Below are 22,047 nucleotides of genomic sequence, written 5' to 3'. Positions count from 1 at the left end.
TAAAATGTGCTCGTGCAATATATAACCAAAGACATGGTTAGTTAGGAAACGACCCCAAAGCCCAAAACGTCACCGTAGTTATTATCCTCTTACAATGGCATTAATTTCACAATTTTTTGAAGATGACGGAACATGTTCTTGTGCAATGAGAACGCGACTATTTACATGGTAATGATGATGATGATGGTGGTGTTGCTTATGGTGATGATCACGTGTTACAGATAAGTCAGCTGACGCCGTCATCTGGGATGAGCCAGCCTCCCCGCCTCTCCAAGCGCCGTCCGCCATCATATACAGATGTTTACTCAGATGAAGACAGTTGAAGTCCTCCTTATGTTCACCGTTATTGCCTTGGACATCACGACAGCAAGACGGGTAGGTCACCGATTTTGACTCTGCGCATCACGGCAACAAGACGGGTAGGTAACCGTTAATGCCTTGGACATCATGACGACAAGGCGGGTAGGTAACCGTTAATGCCTTAGACATCATGACAGCAAGACGGGTAGGTCACCGATTTTGTCTTGAACATGACAAGACGGATAGGTCGCCGATTTTGTCTTGAACATGACGACAAGGTGGGTAGGTCACCGATTTTGACTCTGCCTATCACGGCAACAAGACGTGTAGGTCAGTGGTATTACTTTGCATATCTCTGCCTCAAATCGGATAAGGTCACTGTTATAGTATAGCCTTGGACATCACGACAACAAGTCTCGAATAGGTCAACGTTATTGCCTGCAATGGTATTAAACAGCCAACTGTGCTTGTCTCTCTGAACAGACACTTGGCCACTTCATAATCTACTTCCAATTAACTATTTGTGTAAATATGTACCATTCACGTTTAAACAACCAGCTATATAGGCCAGAAATTGAAGCTTGTCGACTCCAATACTAAACTAATTACGTTTACCGAAGGACTACATGAAGATATCAAGTACTGAAAAAGAGAACACTGTACAGCTTTTATATTGAGATCTGAACGTAATTGAATGTGTACTTTAGTATTTAATCAATTAACTGTATGCCATCTCAAATGTCATATAGGCAATTTGATATCAGATAACATCAAGCAATTCTTTGAAATATGGTAATGATTTGAAGTTCAAGACAGGCTATGTCGGGTGACACACAAGATGTCATTGCCACCTGAGACTTATATTGCGAACATGTCTGAGGCAACAGAATGATACACAGCGGTCCGAGTAACACACTACTGATGTTTGTTTGTTTGTTTGTTTGTTTGTTTGTTTGTTTGCTATTTAACGCCGCACTCAGCAGTATGACGGCGGTCTGTAAATAATCGAGTCATGTCCAGACAATCCACTTATTGATATCATGAGCATCGATCCATGCATTTGGGATACGATGACATGCATCAACCAAGTCAGCGAGCCTGACCACCCGATCCCGTTAGTCGCCTCTTACGACAAGCATAGTCGCCTTTTACGGCAAGCATTGGTTGCTGAAGGCCTATTCTACCCCGGATCTTCAGTAACTGATGTAATGTGTTTGACCTTAACATTTAGACTCTGAATTTCACAATTTCACTCTGACACAGACATCTGGCAAATGTTTTGAGATCATGCAATAACAGTATTAACGGTTTAGATTCAGTCGTTCACTTTAACCTACATGCCTACAACTAGTTTCAAGTCGATTGAATTAAGTTATTAAGTCAAATGGCATTAACTGAATGTTCCAAACCGACGTCTTCGCATAACACTGATGCACACACTACCACTTAAATAATTATATGACTCAGAAACAACTATCGGTTTTGTAATGTTGTTATGTTACTCTCCTGCAGTTACTGCCCAACAACGACATTTCGATGTGCGCTTTATGGGCACACTGATATCGAGTGGTTAAATATTGATGGTTGCAGACTCTTATTGGCATTAGACGTTAGTAGCACCGGGAAACATAGAGCTCCATTGATGACAAGCACCTTCTGGTTAGAGTGACTAAGTGGGTGAGTTGGGTTTGACGCCGCCTTGAACAGTATTTCAGCAATATCACGGCCGGAGTCCAAGGTGATGTAGGTCTTAGACGTGTACATCTTTTTAAACCGACGAGTACGGTATAGCGCTGACAAACCAAAGATCATGATCAGTAAACATCTGGGATTCGAACCCGAAATGAAAACGAAAGAAATCAATAAAGTTATCTACTAGAATTACATCTGAAACGAAACATCAGTGAAAATATAAACACCTGACATGTCTTTGTGGTACACAGATTGTGGCATATTGTAAGAACCAAACTCTAGAAACCCCGTTTTTAAAAAGTGTAATTGGATGTCAAGAAACTGTGAATAAATCATTAGCGACACAATCACCGTCGTTCTGTCTATCACTGCGGTACAAATGGCCTAAGGTGCTAGCCGACGGTACTGGCTTGCACTGTGCAACCAGCCTCATTTCACCTATTCGGATATTCCGAGCAGGAACAAAACTGCCTCTTCGCTGCAAGGAGTGTGGCTATAAGCCACGTGACTTTGACAGCTTGTCACTTGCCTGCGGTACTATTTGGACAGTTCTGACTACGTTGGTGTTGTGGAATGATAATGTGATTGGACTGAGCTGCTTCTCTTCAGGGAGACGCATGATGCCATATTTGATTGCTTCTACACATGTTATGAGACGCTTGTATTTCCCCCACTAGGGCGCAGTTAATAAGTTCATTACATGCCCACGGTACAGAGTGGAGACTACAGGTGGTGTTCCCACACCTTGTTATGGCTGGATTGTTGTAGAAGCGGCGTAAAACCCAACTCACTAACTGGATGTGTAGGTTTAACGTCTAAATGTATCGGATATTATTATTCTGTTAACGTTTGTGTGCATATTATATCATACTGTGTAATTATTCTTGGCATTTCTAACCACCCCAAATTATTGTTTTCTGATTTCGGCGAAATCTAAACATAAGGAAAATGGCTGTATATTTTATAGAATAGTTACTTCTTTGAGAGGCATTTAGAAGTTGGAGTACTGAGTAAGGATAAGATTTATGGATGAACAACTTCTTTATTTCAATTAAGAGCGTCGTTTCGGTGTAGGTTCTAACATCGTTATCAAGCAGGTTGAAAACGATGTTAGAACCTACACAGGTGTATGGTTAGAACCCCCCTAACTGAAATAAAAAAGTTGTTCATCCATAAATCTTATCCTTACTTAGAATATATACTGGTAACGCAACTGATGACCGTTGTTATTCAGACTTTTAGATAAGTTCGTGACCAAATGAGATGGTTCTGAATTTAAAATTTGTACAGACAATACCTTTATAGGAACGACCTGTTTGCGTAATGTAAAGGCAAGTTATAAATTGTTACAGGTAGAGGACGCCTTGTATTTTGTGTCTGTTGTCATGATTTGAAACTCATTAATATAATTTGTAACCGAATGAGATGTTCAAGCGAATAATTAACGTTTTTCAAAACATTGAATTAGTACAATGTTTCCGGGTACATATGACGTCACGGTCCATAATATACTTCTCAAAAGAAGTTAGGGAACACCCAGTTCTTTTATGTTATTACAGTTAATATGTCATAGCATCACATATTAATTGTGATCATATGAAATAATAATGTGACACTTGACTTCTGTTGAGTAGTATAGGAATGATAGGACCAATTCGGCGTACGCCGGTAATGACGAGGTATGATACCGGCCCGTTTATCCCACGAAAACAACCAAAGTAAGGCAATGTGGAAAACACTTTAAGACTTTGTTGTGAATGTTATTATGTGTTTACATAAGATTGCTGAGAACAATGATTTGTTATCTACATACTTACATAGTTTGGGCACTGAATGAAAGAAAATGGTTAATTAATCCCCAAAGACTTACTTTAGGGCTTTTCATGGCATATAATTTAATATTTCAACATGTTCTACTCTTTGAGCAAAGATTATTTTATAAATATTCAGGTAAAGACGGTATAAGCAAGTTATATGGTGAGAAATCTCGGGTCAAGAACGGATCAATCTCTCCTGAAACGAAAGAAATACCGTATTCGACGTAATAAGCACCCCGCTCTAATAAGCGCCCACGGCGATATTTGCTAATATATTGGCAAGTGATCAATCCCAATTAGCACCCCTTCCGATTGATCAATGTACACAAGACCTATTTATTCGTGTATAATACGCACTCGTGTGTTATATACACCCTTAATTATGGGCAATTAAATTCAGGAAAAATATATTTGTCGTAAATAAACAGTTGATGCCGTCAGCATAAACCAAGAAATTTATCTTTCAACTTTATTATTTATTTTCACCAAAATAATATTCTAATAAGAGCCCCCTTTTTTTATTTTTGAGAACGCCCTGGTTGCTTATTACGTCGAATACGGTAGGCATTTTTCAGACATTCCAGCAAACGTTCGCACTGGAGCATAATAGTCCAAAGGAAGCAAGTATGAGAAAAAGGCTAGTTGTCAGTCTTATAAACATGCCCTATAACAATTTAGAAAATTATTTCTGGTGATACATTTTATCACGCCTCGTCTTTAGCATACAGTCCACGTTCCACGATTTTCTTCAGATTGTCTGTCCGCTTGCTACCATCTAATAACAGTAACAATACAGTATTTTATCTGTATGTGATGTACATGTACCTATACTGATATACCAGGATTTAGAACTGCATACTTGTCATGATTGGGGAGTAAGTGCTTACTTTCAAATATATTCTTGCCAAGTGGTGTTGGTGAGGATTCTGGAAAGGTCATTGTGTACAAGAATAACATTGCACCTTTCACTATATTCGCAAAGTCTATATATTAAGTGTACATATATCATAATTATTTTTTATGTAATTACGATTACTTATGTCAAGTGTCGAAACGTGTTCATCAGTGATCGATTCTTGTCATTTTCACCTCTACGCCTGACACCCAATAAAATCTGTTTCGGTGGATGATCCTGACTGGTTATTCTCTGGTCTTGACGTTTTATATATATTGAAGAAAGCGTGACTATTATTGACGTGTCGTCATTGTAAGTAAGTTGGACACGAAGGAAAGCACAAGTACCGGATGCAATTGATTATTTTCCACTTTTTGAAACCGGGTTTGGTCCCAACATGCACTCATGTCACACTCGAGGAGTCATCCATCAACGGTCGCCGGAAGAGTGGTTCGGAATAACACGAGTGGTCACGAATGTGCCCTGAATGTCAGTGGCGTCTCATTCTTACGACACCAAAATAACATAGCCTAATGAGAAATGACATTTGCACGTAAACTTGTATGCAACGTTCATCCGGCATATATAAGAGTACGTGGTCATATTTGGTACGATTGATCAAACATTCGTTTAAACAGCGTGCATGGTACGAATCTATCTCCCAATGACAATTCGAGGGAGTCTTGTCCACGCCTCTTGCAGCGCCTCGCCTAGTGTGTTATACGTAGCGGATCGTCTTTGACGTCGGTGTACACGTCTTCCGATAATGTCCCAGACGTGCTTTATGGTGGAAAGGTCAAGACGCATGGTTTGTCATTGCATTCTGGTGGTGTTTTTCTGTTGGAGGAGTGAGTGAGTGAGTTGGGTTTAACGCCGCTTTTAACAGTATTCCAGTTATATCGCGGCGTGTCAGCCTAATGTGGCAGGAAAGCCCGAAGTGATGCAGGTTTACCACTTCGGTGAAACCCACGATCACGGGTATGGTGCTGACTAACCTACAATTATTGGTTTCTGGCGTGCCCAAGGGACGCATCTCTGCACAGCGAATCGCTGCGCCTTAGACGACTGGGCCACCCGTGCCCCCTGACATTCGCACGTGACGGGCACGGTGAGAAGGGGCGTTATTGTCTTGAAAGATAAAACGTGAACCAGCAGGGCGCGATACGGCACAACAATTATCGCCATTTTGTTGTCTCGGCAGTACTGTTCACTGACCCGTCCATGGACAATATGCAGGGACGTTCTGGCAGTCATAGTGTTCCAGCTCCTTTTCATTACAGATCCACCCCTAATTCTGGCATGTTGCCTTACGGTTACGTTCGAATGACGTTCGTAAGGACGCCTCCAGACACGACCACGCATATCCAGAAAGTCCAGAGTGAATTCCTCTGAATACATTGCACGAGACCAGTTTAAATACTCTAAACGCCTTTGTCGTCTGGATGAAATGTGTCGATTTGTTAACGGTGGTACAACACGCGGCTGTCGAGCATGTAGACTATTTCTAATCGTCTGGTCTGTAACTTTTACTCCGGTGGTCTGGCGTAAGTGAACAGCTATTTGATTAAGAGTTTGGGCTCGATTTCTTAATGTCTGGTTTTTGATTAATCGATCCTGGACTTCCGTTGTTGACTAGGCGCCCTTTGCGGGGACGATCATTAACATTTTGGACCTGCAGAAACCAGTTCCAAAATCTGCAAATCACACCGAGACACACAGAACATATTGGAGAAGAATGCCAATAGCCATCAATCGTTCATCACGTTGTAGACGTCCCAATCTGATTACAAATACTGTGTTACTATGGGTAATGAGAAACTACTCGGATTAGTTTGACGACCATTCACTGAAGTGGCCAAATCAAGAATAACCCCCTACCCACGTGCACGGAGGAATTCCATGGTCCGCGTGCAATGTTTCTGGTGCGGTGGGGCGTTAGGTTTTGGTTACGAAACCGTTCTATCACGTGCAGTTGATCTTCCCGCTGACGACCAATCATGAGGGTAATTTTTCATGAACCTGTACTTTCTTTTGTGTAAATTTTGTTTTGATATAAAATATTTTAAGATATACCAGAAGGAAGCCAAGAGAATCCCTCATTTTGAGCCTGACGCTGAATAAATCTACACTCGATAAAGTATTGTAGACTTGCTTGTGAGATTTAGGCTATTTTGTTTCATGGTCTGTATGCGAGATGAGGGTATAGTTCTCAATGTGTGGTGTCCCCGCTTAGTGTGTCCCCACACCGTGATATGCTCGAGATATTGATAAACGCGGCGTAAATCAATAGTCACAATTCTTTTTGTTACCTTTGTTTTAAATAAAAAATAATGTCTTATTTCAAGTCCTGAAAGCTATAATAAGAAATAGTAAAGAGAAAAGTCTATAGCGATAAATATTCGATTATACATATTTCACAAGAGATGATATTCATGAACACAACACCCGTATATACAAGAACATGCCACTGGTATATACAAGAACACAACACCCGTATATACAAGAACATGACACTGGTGTATATACAAGAACATGGCACTGGTATATACAAGAACATGACACTGGTGTATCTACAAGAACATGACACTAGTATATACAAGAACATGACACTAGTATATACAAGAACATGACACTTGTGTATACAAGAACATGACACTGGTGTATACAAGAACATGACATGGTATATACAAGAACAAGACACTGGTGTATACAAGAACACGACACTGGTATATACAAGAACACGACACTGGTGTATACAAGAACATGACACTGGTATATACAAGACCACAACACTGGTGTATACAAGAACATGACACTGGTGTATACAAGAACATGGCATGGTATATACAAGAACACAACACTGGTGTATACAAGAACATGACATGGTATATACAAGAACAAGACACTGGTGTATACAAGAACACGACACTGGTATATACAAGAACACGACACTGGTGTATACAAGAACATGACACTGGTATATACAAGACCACAACACTGGTGTATACAAGAACATGACACTGGTATATACAAGAACACAACACTGGTGTATACAAGAACACGACACTAGTATATACAAGAACATGACATGGTATATACAAGAACATGACATTGTTGTATATACAAGAACATGACTCTGGTGTATACAAGAACACGACACTGGTGTATACAAGAACACGACACTGGTGTATACAAGAACATGACACTGGTATATACAAGACCACAACACTGGTGTATACAAGAACATGACACTGGTGTATACAAGAACATGGCATGGTATATACAAGAACACAACACTGGTGTATACAAGACCACGACACTGGTGTATACAAGAACATGACACTGGTGTATACAAGAACATGGCATGGTATATACAAGAACACAACACTGGTGTATACAAGACCACAACACTGGTGTATACAAGAACATGACACTGGTGTATACAAGAACATGGCATGGTATATACAAGAACACAACACTGGTGTATACAAGAACATGACATTGGTGTATACAAGAACACGACACTGGTGTATACAAGAACACGACACTAGTATATACAAGAACATGACATGGTATATACAAGAACATGACATTGTTGTATATACAAGAACATGACATGGTATATACAAGAATATGACACTGGTATATACAAGAACACGACACTGGTGTATACAAGAACATGACACTGGTATATACAAGAACACGACATGGTATATACAAGAACACAACACTGGTGTATACAAGACCACGACACTGGTGTATACAAGACCACGGCACTGGTGTATACAAGAACACGACACTGGTGTATACAAGAACACGACACTGGTGTATACAAGAACACGACACTGGTATGTACAATAACATGACATGGTGTATACAAGAACACAACCTGGAGACATACAAGAAACACTTTACATGTACAGACGCTTGTCGGGAGTCTTCACGGTAAAACAGACGAATTATTCACATGGTCTATGTAAGTACATATGCTGCATCGAACCACACACACTCCAACCGCCCAATCGTCAATAGTTAATGGATGTTTCACGAGGCAATAGCTAACGTCGTTAGTGGCAACACATGAAGCCGCATGTTATATACCATTGACTGGCGACTGCCGGTATGGTATGCGGTGATTAGCGTCGTCAAGGCAAGTAACGACATCAACGTGTGCGTGATGTTTTCCAACATGCAACAATGCTCCCTACTCCTGCCGCCTCTACATAATAGATGTGTCATCGGATTTCGGTTAGGCCTCGCCGATAAATCGCTTTGAGACAGTATAATCACACTACACCAAACCGAATGTTTCCTTTCCAAGATGAAAGTAATTTTGTGAATGCATTTTCAACCAAACATAAGAAAAGCATCAGAAACAATAGTCTGTCTCATAGTCCCTCAACCATATTATTTTCCCTCCCGCCATGCCCTTACTGTATTGCTATAGTTCTAAATGAAGCAAGTCTAGATTTTCCAAAGGATAAAAATCTAACCATCTGGAGCACCTCTTCACTTTAAATGAAACTGCTTGCTTCTTTCAAAATTAGATATTTTCGGAGACTAAGGATAATTATACTACAGAAACAAGTATAACTGTTGATATTTTATTATTGTGTTTATTTTACCCCCGAAAGATCGGAACGTTTTAACAAGTGATATAAAGAGGCTTTATAATCTACCCAGCGATCTGTAGTTCTCTAGCTATGGAACAGGTCATGCTATTGGAAATATAGACTTCGGTAATACAAAACCTGTCTAGAGTTCATATAGCTGAATGTGTGTATAATCGTTGTATTTAACACCGTACTCATCAATATCCCCGCTTCATTACGGCGACATGTTAATAGTAGAGTCTGGACCAGACAAACTAGTGATTGAGAATATGAACAGTACCGCACGCCGTCTTGGTACGATGACATTAGTCAACACAGTCACCTGGCCTAACCACCTGATAATTTACTGCACTGGTTACTGTGGTGTTTGCTAAATCGCAACCCAACGGGATCCCTTTCTTCGGAAACGTATGATCCCGCATCTAACCATAGCATGGTTAACATTGACAAGTTTACAGAGGTCCTATTTTAGTCACTAAATGACGCAGAGCGTCCGTTTCGTTGCTGCCATGTTTCCGCTAATCTTTCGCTGAGTGGTTATAAACACCGCGTGTGAGTTTGTTAACAACATTCCAGCTGGAATACCAGAATGGACTTCACATAGTTTACTTCTGTTGGGAGGCAAACCCGGGTATTCGAAGTGACGAGCGCACCCTTTAATCACAAAGCTACCTCATCTGTTTGTAAGCATCAGCGATGCATGAGTTGGTCACAGGACAACATAAAGACATTCAGTGAAGTGTAATCCCGGTAAATTAAAATAACATGATGCATCTTTTTTGTATTATGATTATAAACAAAAATGAGTAACCGTGGATTCCCAATTATATTTTTATATTCTGTATATATATTTTCTTCTCACAAGCAGTCACATTCATGATTGGTCCGCGTTTTACACTGAATTTACAATACCGAATCGAAAAAAAACCTGGTATCGAGTGGTTTTAATATTGATGGTTGCAGACTCTCATTGGCATTAGACGTTTGTAGCACCGGAAAACATAGAGCTCCATTGATGACAAGCACCTTCTGGTTAGAGTGAGTAAGTGGGTGAGTTGGGTTTGACGCCGCCTTGAACAGTATTTCAGCAATATCACGGCCGGAGTCCAAGGTGTTGTTGGCGTGTACATTTTGTTTAAACCGACGAGTACGGTATAGCGTTGACAAACCAAAGATCATGATCAGTGACCACCCGATCCAGTTAGTTGCCTTTATCAGCAAGCATGGTTTGCTGAAGACCTATTCCACCCTGGATCTTCACGGGACTATTTTTTCATGTATTTTGATGCTCTTCTAGCTTTTGTTTCGCCGTAAGTATTTATATCACTGCTTGGAGTGTTAAGAATGGGCTTCGAGAATGTGTGTAATCAAATCCGTGTGTTTCTTCTCCATTTACAGCCAAATATTTACACAAAACAGGGTCTTGTAAATAAACCAGTACTAGCATCACCAGTCAACATGTGCGAACGTGGGCCATGACGTCATTACAAGCAGCGCCTATCAATCTGACCTAACACTGCCACCTATCGGCGCCCTTTGGCAACACATTCCACAAGCATCACACTCGTTGATTAGAATCGACTCCAAACAGGACATTACAAGTGTGTTGAGTAGTTAGTCTAATACGACTTCATCTCCCTGTACGGACGCGCCACCTGCCGGCAGGGATTAGCACTATCGCTATTGGTCCTTTGTGTGCCATGCTGATGAATGGCCTGGCTAGAGCCTGGAGGTTGGAATCAGGGACGGAGTAGACGCTTAAGACATATTTAGTGACTCTTCTTTAGAAGGTTTAATGTGATGTTTGATGTATTGAGTAGAAAACAAGAATATTACATCATCGGGAGCCGCAGGGCGATCGTTGCAGAAAGATAAAACCAATTACCATGGTAACTTCTTATCTGATAAAAGCACGGAGATGCACTGTCTTTGATATATATGTGTCTGGAAAAAGGTTAGAAACATCCAATTTTATGTTCATATATCTTGAACTTCAGTGTACCCTTTTTGAAATATCTACCTATGACATTTTCCATCCTAATAAATGTCTAATAGAGCACTGATACTGGTGAATAGTTCTGACATTATAAATATAAAACCTCAATGCCAGAGAATAACCCGTCTCGATTATCCGATGAAACCGATTCCCTTGGGCGTTTAAGGCAAAATAGCGGTGACAATTTGTGAATGGATCACTGAAAATCAGCGATGACACCAGGTGTTCCCGTAAGAAGCATGTCCTGCCCACAAGAACACTGTTCCCTAAATGATCGCACACACTGAAGCAAGTCTTTAGATGCAAAGAAACAGGAGATGCACTTGCAAGTGTCAGTGACCAAGGATCAGCTGCAAAACATGTTATTCGGTAATTGATTTCGGTTGCTGTATTTCTGTATGAGACTCTTTATATTAAAACATATATGTTCCTTCAGACAATATTTTTAAATGGTTGTTTTATATGAAAGTACTTTTAAGCAATGCTTCACCGCCGGATGCGTCTGTGCTCAAAGGCTGAGAAAATGATTACAGAAAGTAAAATCTTAAATTAATTGTGGTTCAAGTTTTAAACGAATTGGTTTTAAGACATAGCAGTAGCTGAGGTTTTGGCTTTGCGGTCTTGGCCGAGGCAGTTTTGAATCAGGTTCATCGTCTGGTAGCTTTGCGAAAGCGTCTGAATTTCACACAGAGCACCAAATCCCATCTCTGATGAAGGTATCAGCTCGTGATGACGCGGTGTAGATGCTGCCCTTTTGATACCGGATAGATGGACGCCTGAACAGAGATACGTGATGCGGCCGTGAATAATAGATGTTATACATACTCGTTACCCAGCACTCCATCGGTTCAACAGAGACATCCGTGGGAGATGCTACAGAACGTCCCGTCTCTGTGTCAGAAGTATTGGTCTGTTAGAATCTCTGCATTTGAACACAGAAAACGTATTTTCAAATTAACATCGTTTTGAGTTTCAGCAGAATCAGTAAATATCGTGTAATTGAATTTCTGGTCCATCACTTGATTGTCTGGTTTGTTTACATGTCGCCTTCAGGGGCGGTCGGGTAGCCTAGTGGTTAAAGCGTTCGCTCGTCACACCGAAGACCCGGGTTCGATTCCCGACATGGGTACAATGTGTGAAGCCCATTTCTGGTGTCACCCGCCGTGATATTGCTGGAATATTGCTAAAAGCGGCGTAAAACCATACTCACTCACTCACTACATGTCGCCTTCGCATGGCAGGAGTACTTCTGTGCGGCGCCAGGCAACGAACATACTTTTGTATGCCAAATGTGAATGGCGAGTGCCACCGGTAGGATAGGACATGTTTACACTTATCGCGAACACCTGGTGTCATCACTGGATTCATATAATGCCCCCGACTGCTTTGCCTTCGACGCCCAATGGAATCTGTTTCGCCGGATTATCGAGAAAGTATCCGGTGGTGACCATAGGTAGCGATTGCAGATAATCTGGTAGACGAGACAAGTACCCGATGGTGATTCAGTAATCTTTGTTTGTTTGTTGTTTAACGCCGCACCCAGCAGTATTCCAGCTATATGACGGCGGTCTGTCAATAATCGAGTCTGGACATTTTGTCATAAACATGTTTTCACACTAAACATGCGTAAAATCTTAACTCTAAACATGTTTATGTTCTAAACAGGTTTAAAATCTGGACATATATAGTATTTAAATGAGATACAATTCCAAACACGTTCTGGTTATCGTGACTTTATGTTTAGGTGGTGTTTAGGCTGTGAGACGATACCTCATTTCTTGTGTTTAGACCCTAAACACATTCCTAAACATGACGTGTAGATAGGCAAGCAATGGCAGTAGGGGATGGGGAGACTCTCAACCAGATTATTCCCCCGAGATGGGTGAATCACGTGAAGCGAACCCTTAGTGTTACCTCCCCGTGTAATGTATTCATAACTATATAGTCTTAATGATGCATTATTATTTGTATCACGAAGCTTTGATGGTAAAAATACCGCTCGGTGGCCATTGCGATCAAAGATATTACAGAACCGTGTGGATAAAGGCATCACTTAGGCCATTTCCTTCGTCGCGCAAGATGGCGTGGAGACACGAATCACAAGAAACTGCAGATTGCTTGCGATATTATGGCGACAGTGGGATTGCAACACGCAAATGTCAAGGAATCCATACAACTAACTCACGAAACTTTCACGTACTGTATACGTCAGTGGCTGGCACTTCACATTCGGCCTCGTAATGAATCAATACACCAATCCTAATGACTATTGTTGTCTACAACACAAGAACTAGCGTTCTTTTCTGCGGTAGGGGAAAGGTTTAATCACAAATGTTTTCACAAAATTTAATATAAATTACTATGTATATATTTAGGTATCGTCATTATGACACTTTCTAAGTGTGGTCATTGACGAGTATATTTAGACTGCATTGACGGAATCGCCCTCTCTATATCTCCAGAGCACGCGGTAACGCTTGTATAGGTTTACCGAAATGCGTGCCCTGGAGATGTCCACTAGCCTCTATCAAAGCCAAATTTGTGTTTTTTGTTTGTTTTGATTTTTTAAGCCGCACTCAGCAATATTCCAGTTATATGACGGCGGTCTGTAAATAATCGAGTCTGGACCAGACCAGACAATCCAGTGATTGATATATTTGAACTTCAAGCCAGGCTGTGTCGGGTGACACGACACACAAGGTGTCATTACCACCCGAGACTTATTTTGCGAACATGTCTGAGACAACAGAATGATACACACAGCGGTCCGAGTAACACACTACTGATGTGTTTTTTTTTGTTTTTTTTGTTTGCTGTTTAACGCCGCACTCAGCAATATTCTAGTAATATGACGGCGGTCTCGAGTCTGAACCAGACAATCCACTTATTGACATCATGAGTATCGATCCACGCAATTGGGATCGATGACATGCTTCAACCAAGTCAGCGAGCCTGACCACCCGATCCCTTTGGTCGCCTCTTACGACAAGCATAGTCGCCTTTTACGGCAAGCATGGGTTGCTGAAGACCTATTCTCGACGGATCTTCACGGGTCTCAAAGCCAAATGGAAACAAGACTTTGGTTTTAAAAAAAGGCTAGTGGGCGCTCTTGCTTCGGGAAGATGGAGATACAGAGGATGATGGCATTGTGAAGACTCGTGTATGCATCTAACTGTATTAGGTACGGTAACTGTAGGAGTCCAACTAGCTGAAGCCATTGTGATATTATCGTATAGTGTTGTTTTGTTGTGTGACACGTAACGTTACCTATCCATAATGCAGCTGTCGTGAGTTTGACATATCTCCTTGATTCAGTGGATAGCTGGGGATGTTGGGGAGTAAAGGTGTACGAGTGTATGTTGTTGGCAGCAATAGTCCAGCTACTGCACGGCTCTCACGATAAACATGGTTGTGCCGAGGACCTGTTTCACTCGAAGTTGCCACGGGGGAGTAAAGTTATGAAAGTGTCTGGACAACCAAGGTGACCTTTAGATTAATAGTAACGTACTTGCTGGAGCTACAGGTGTTGTTTATCAGCACTGTTTGAGTGCGAATATATCGTTTGTATGTTTGTTGCTTTGTTGCTTTATCCCCTTTCTTAACCACTGTAACCCATAGCGACATCGGTGTAAACATTCATCCACGGAGCCTTGAGCAGTTGCGGTGTATTTTTATTGCTCGATAAAACGTTTCCCAACGAATATATATAATTAATAATTAGATAAAATCGATTTCGATTATACTGTTGATATTACAAGTCGCCATTGGTGTCGTGCCACCAGTTACAATGCATCGATTCGTTCGATCAGTTATCACACACACACGCTCACTCACTCACAAACACACACACACACACACACACACACACACACACACACACACACACACACACACACACACACACACACACACACACACACACACTCGTACTCATACTCTATTGGGGGGCACGGGTGGCCCAGTCGTCTAAGGCGCCGCGATTCGCTGTGCAGAGTTTCGTCCCCTGGACACGCCAGAAACCTATGATTGTGGGTTCGAATCCCGGTTCACCCCGATTATGTTTCTAGGTTTGTCAGCACCATACCCGTGCTCGTGGGTTTCACCGAAGTGGTAAACGTCTGAGACCTGCATCACTTCGGGCTTTCCTCCCACACGCTGACACGCCGGGATATAACTGGAAAACTGTTAAAAGCGGCGTTAAACCCAACTCACTCACTCACTCTTACTCTATTGCCATCTCATTGCGTCCACACACTGATCTCATTTTGCAAGTGGTTAATAGCTATCAAACTTGCGACTAATGGTAAGGTGAGCTGCTCACTTTGATGTTCTCTCATGTCAGCTGCGTCTGAGCTATAATCTCCGCTAGTCTCAATGTGTCAGAGCTTGACATGCACTGCCTCATGGCTGTGCTTGAGATTTCTGAGCAGGGATTCCGCTGATCCTGTAGCTTAAATGTTGGTGTTTAAAATGTCCTGGAATATTGATGACGCCCTTCTGTCACCGCGATACAAATCCCTTGTGACAGACCTAAACTGCCGAGCAAAAGAAAGTATTGGATTTGACCTAATAATTGCAAACGTCGAAACGCCAATAGGCTGAAAACAGTCACCGAAACACTGCAACACTTAAGGTCCAAAACATAACTATGATATCTGTATCAAATACATCCTCATCAAATGAACATATCTTGTTTGTTTCATTTTTAGCCACCATCAAACATATGTATGTCTTCTTGCCAGTTTATGTCAGGGCGGTCGGGTAGCCTAGTGGTTAAAGCGTTCGCTCGTCACGCCGAGGTCCTGGGTTCGATTCCCGACATGGGTACAATTAGTGAAGCCCATTTCTGGTGTCCCCCGACGTGATATTGCTGGAATATTGCTAAAAGCGGCGTAAAACCAGACTCACTCACTCACTGTATCAAAATAATGTTTATAAACCAACACACGAATATCGGGTAATTATAAGGCATGTGTATTTACCCGATATCTCTATGTGAACATATTCATTTGAACATAACGTCTCCATGTTTGTCTTTGACTTCAAATGGTACTCTCCTGTATAATCACAAGTTAATAATAACTGTTGAAATGTATACGTTTTACGTTACAATTAATCTCCCACATACATAAAAATTACTTCAAATAACCAGAATGTAATTTATTTTTAGGAACCAGATATTTTAAATAGCATTGGTATTGAGTTACAATTCAAAAGACAGTGGTATCATCCTTAATGACAAGTCCTAAAAAAGAAAGAGGAGAAATCAGATAGCTCTTCCGCTCGAAGCGTTAAAGCACTTCCGATATATGACTCGATGGTATTTTTCAAAGACAGGTTCCATGTTCTAATTTCACGGGTATTGGTAAACCCATTCAAACCCTCTGGTATTTACAAATAGTGCCTTTAGGTTCATGTGTCGCATGATGTAATGAGAGATGTGATTTATGCCAGTTCGCGTACTTGCTATCAAGCCAAAGCCACGGGCATTCCGACCTCAGTAATCACAAGGAGGTCTTGTTATCAACTTGATATCAAGAATTCTGGGTGATTTGGATATTAAACAGATTTTACGAGGGCTGGCCAAGAGTCTGGCTAACCTTCAACTATGGGCCATAACAAACGAACTTGTCAATGTAGTACATTGTTTGAGTAGTTTGTTGCAAGTGTATTTGGTCTGTTGAGGCCGTTTTATATTAGTGACAGCCAGTTGAACGTGATAGGGGTCCAAATGGATACAAAAATGGAAAGGAACGAGTTCTGAGCAGTCATCAAGTGTTTGGCTTCAGAAAAGTACTCCCCAAGAAATTCATGACCGCATATCACAAGTGTATTGGGATAAGTGTGCGAGTTATTCCACTGTTAAACAAAGGGCAGCTATGTTTGAGGCTTGGAGAAATAGCCTTGATGATGACCCTAGGCCTGGACGTCCCTCAACTTCCAGCAATCAAGGAGATAGAAAAACGTATACTGTCAGATAGACGTATTACCATTGCTGAACTTGAGGAAGACACACGTCTAAGCCATGGAAACTATTATTCATGAACATTAACAGACGAATAAGATATCTGCTCGTTGGTTGCCAAAGTTTCTAAATTCTGATTTTAAGGAAAAAGGAACTCACATTGATATAGAAAATGTAGTGCTAACTAAGGAGGATTTTGTCAAATTCAAAAAGAGATTAGTGATGGGTGAGGAAACAGGGGTATACCACTCTGATCCCGAGCCAAAATGTCAATCTATGGAATGGCATAATTCCACTTCTCCGGCACCAAAGAAATTGAGGTCTTCAAGATCAGTGCAGAAGGTTATGGCCACTGTATTGTGGGATGCAAAGGGTGTAATCCTTGTTGATTACTTAGAAAGTCAACAGACGATTATCGCTGCCTACTTTGCTTGAGAGATTCAATCCAAGAAAAGCGGCGAGGGATGGTAACTGCTGGAGTTCTATCCTTCATGACAATGCCGCTTTCACACCTCTCGAGTAGCAAATGCTGCTGTGCGACAATGTGGATTCGAAGAGATTTCTCAACCTCCATACTCGCCAGACCTGGCCCAAAGTGATTTCCACCTTTTCCCTAAACTGAAAGAACACCTTCGTGGAAAGCGCAATGGCGACAACGATGACCTCAATGCTGCTGTTAATGGCGTGGCTTCAGAAAACTTCTTCCTGACTGGAATTGAAAAACTTCACTATCGATATGAGAAGTGTATTGAAAGCAGGGAGATTATGTTGAAAAATAAAATTAAAAACAATTTCTTAATTGTTGGTTTTGTTTGTTCGGCTTAGAACTTTTTTTACCAGCCCTCGGATCAGTCAAGTCAAATGTATTCAAGTAATGTAGCCACCGGCCTGTATTACAGATATTTACTAGTATGTAACTGACAATACTGTTCTGGAGCACAGATTAGTCATGATATAAGTTTAAATAATACACAAAAATCGTGCACACTTTTTCAATCCTAAGAAAATAAATTTCGCAAGACAGTGTACAATGTGAGCGTTATTTGTACTAAACAGCATGTACAGCTTCTGGTAGGATGGAGATGTGCAATAATATGGTGGTAAAATGTGCTTTCTTAGGTCAGAATAAAATGGACACTGTAATATAAAATGAAACTTAGATTCGTGAATGGGTATTATACACAATGGACATAACCTCTCTTCAGGTGGACTATTAAGTTTTCCCCGTAATCATAATATTAGGTATTGCTGATAAGCGCAGAAAAAAACCATTAAATTTTGTGAATCGGTCACAGAAAAAATCACCATCCAGCTTGGCGTCATGGAAGACCTTCGGTATGGTCTGAATACCGTCCTCCCTCGCCATAGTGCCGCCTTTCGTCCAGCGGAACATATGGCATTATAACCAAAGTGGCATTATATCCAGGGAGGTGAAACCGGATCTCACTGACATGAGATATCCGCCAATGGTCAGTGTGGCTTTACCCGTACTTACGGCACTGTAATTTGATTTCGTTAAGAACTAATCCTCAGCGAAAATGGTGATGTTACAAGCTTATATTTAGCAAATGAGGAAGCGCTTCGGTATCGAGGGGCATGATCTAGGAACAGGGGCGCATCAGTATTGTGGCTATTGTGAGCTGTAGATGGCAGTAGTGTCATTAGTGCTGGTTTAAAGAGCAACAACATCCTCCCCTATGGCTATGTGATACGGGAACGATGAAGAGGTTACCTCAGTGTAGGATATTATTAGCTTCCGATTTTTCTGCATATCTTTCGTGAGAAGATTCATAGACATGTGATGACGGTTACATAAGATCGGAGTTGACGATTTATGATTAATACTTATAAATACAATTTTTTGGGATTAAATAAACACCATGGGTTGCACAGTCTCGTGTTACAGTTCAGGTGTTAACGGTGACATTTAAGGGAGTAGTGCAGTTTATAATTACTAGCTTGGATTAGATTCGTCTCGTTCCTTCAAATAAACACCAAACTTGTGTTCAAGGTTTCCCGACTGACCCTAATCTGGACCTCCCGACCCCAAAACTATTTGCACACTGTTCTCTATTTGCACATTAGACGATGTCACCTTCCTGTTGTTGTCTGTCGTTCATGCCAATGGTGTAAATGTGTCGCGCGTCACTTCAGATAACCAGTCATTATCCTCACTTGACAGCGGGCTCTTACTGACATCCTGCCGATAACCGATCAAAAACATATCTATCCACGTCGTCGGGGTAGCATTGCACACTACCACAACGAGTTAACGGATGATGTACACATGTGCCCAACCATCACCTGGTTGACGGATGATGTACACATGTGTTCAACAATCACCTAGTTGACGAATGATGTACACATGTGCTCAACCATCATCTAGTTGACGGATGATGTACACATGTGCTCAACCATCACCTAGTTGACGGATGATGTACACATGTGCTCAACCATCACCTGGTTGACGGATGATGTACACATGTGCTCAACAATCACCTAGTTGACGGATGATGTACACATGTGCTCAACCATCACCTAGTTGACGAATGATGTACACATGTGCTCAACCATCACGTAGTTGACGAATGATCTTAACATGTGCTCAACCATCACCTAGTTGACGGATGATGTACACATGTGCTCAATCATCACCTAGTTGACGGATGATGTACACATGTGCTCAACCATCACCTAGTTGACGAATGATCTTAACATGTGCTCAACCAACACCTAGTTTAAGGATGATGTACACATGTGCTCAACCATCACCTAGTTGACGGATGATGTACACATGTGCTCAACCATCACCTAGTTGACGAATGATCTTAACATGTGCTCAACCAACACCTAGTTTAAGGATGATGTACACATGTGCTCAAACAACACCTAGTTGACGGATGATGTACACATGTGCTCAACCATCACCTAGTTGACGGATGATGTACACATGTGCTCAACCATCACCTAGTTGACGAATGATCTTAACATGTGCTCAACCAACACCTAGTTTAAGGATGATGTACACATGTGCTCAACCATCACCTAGTTGACGAATGATCTTAACATGTGCTCAACCAACACCTAGTTTAAGGATGATGTACACATGTGCTCAACCATCACCTAGTTGACGGATGATGTACACATGTGCTCAACCATCACCTGGTTGACGGATGATGTACACATGTGCTCAACCATCACCTAGTTGACGAATGATCTTAACATGTGCTCAACCATCACCTAGTTGACGAATGATCTTAACATGTGCTCAACCAACACCTAGTTTAAGGATGATGTACACATGTGCTCAACCATCGTCTAGTTGACGGACGATGTACACATGTGCTCAACCATCACGTAGTTGACGGATGATGTACACATGTGCTCAACCATCACCTAGTTGACGGATGATGTACACATGTGCTTAACCACCACCTAGTTAACGAATGATCTACCCTTGTGCTTACCCACCACGTAGTTGACGGATAATCTCCCCATGTGCCCACCCATCACCTAGTTGACGAATGATCTTCACATGTGCTTACCTAACTTCTAGTTGACGGGTGATCCTCCATGTGCTCACACATCACCTAGTTGACGAATGATCTTAACATGTGCTCACACACCACCTAGTTGACGGATGATCTTCACATGTGCTCACACATCACCTAGTTGACGAATGATCTTCCATGTGCTTATCCATCACCTAGTTGACGGATGATTTCCCCATATGCTTATCCATCACCTAGTTGACAGATGATCTACCCATGTGCGCACACACCACCTAGTTGACGGATGATCTACCCATGTGCTCACACATCACCTAGTTGACGGATGATCTCCCCATGTGCTCACCCATCACCTAGTTGACGAATGATCTTCACATGTGCTTACCTAACTTCTAGTTGACGGGTTATCCTCCATGTGCTCACACATCACCTAGTTGACGAATGATCTTCACATGTGCTCACACACCACCTAGTTGACGGATGATCTTCACATGTGCTCACACACCACCTAGTTGACGGATGATCTTCACATGTGCTCACTCATCACCTAGTTGACGGGTGATCTTCACATGTGCTCACACACCACCTAGTTGACGAATGATCTTCACATGTGCTTACCTAACTTCTAGTTGACGGGTGATCCTCCATGTGCTCACACACCACCTAGTTGACGGATGATCTACCCATGTGCTCAAACACCACCTAGTTGACGGATGATCTACCCATGTGCTCACACATCACCTAGTTGAAGAATGATGTACACATGTGCTTACCCACCACCTAGTTGACGGATGATCATCACATGTGCTCACATATCACCTTGTTGACGAATGATCTTCCATGTGCTTATCCATCACCTAGTTGACGGATGATTTCCCCATGTGCTTATCCATCACCTAGTTGACGGATGATTTCCCCATGTGCTTATCCATCACCTAGTTGACAGATGATCAACCAATGTGCTCACACACCACCTAGTTGACGGATGATCTTCCATGTGCTTATCCACCACCTAGTTGACGAATGATCTATCCATGTGCTCACCCATCACTTAGTTGACGGATGATCTTCACATGTGCTCATACATTACCTAGTTGACGAATGATCTTCCATGTGCTTACCAACCACCTAGTTGACGGATTATCTACCCAGGTGCTCACACACCACCTAGTTGACGAATGATCTTCCATGTGCTTATCCATCACCTAGTTGACAGATGATTTACCCATGTGCTCACCCACCACCTAGTTGACGAATGAT

General features: G+C 41.6%; 1 long non-coding RNA gene across 2 annotated transcripts in view; it reads left to right on the top strand.

Moving 5' to 3' along the window:
- The window catches only part of LOC124131456, a 47,865-nt gene that overhangs the window by 23,967 nt on the left and 1,851 nt on the right, over positions 1–22,047 (top strand). For both annotated transcript variants that reach the window (XR_006860659.2, XR_006860658.2), the window contains one exon: positions 222–375. This is a non-coding gene — a long non-coding RNA (uncharacterized LOC124131456). The remainder of the gene's footprint in view (positions 1–221; positions 376–22,047) is intronic.

The sequence above is a fragment of the Haliotis rufescens genome, unplaced genomic scaffold (assembly GCF_023055435.1).
Source record: "Haliotis rufescens isolate VD_foot unplaced genomic scaffold, xgHalRufe1.0.p SCAF_20, whole genome shotgun sequence".
NCBI lineage: Eukaryota > Metazoa > Mollusca > Gastropoda > Lepetellida > Haliotidae > Haliotis > Haliotis rufescens.
This window is presented reverse-complemented; position numbering and strand designations above follow the sequence as displayed.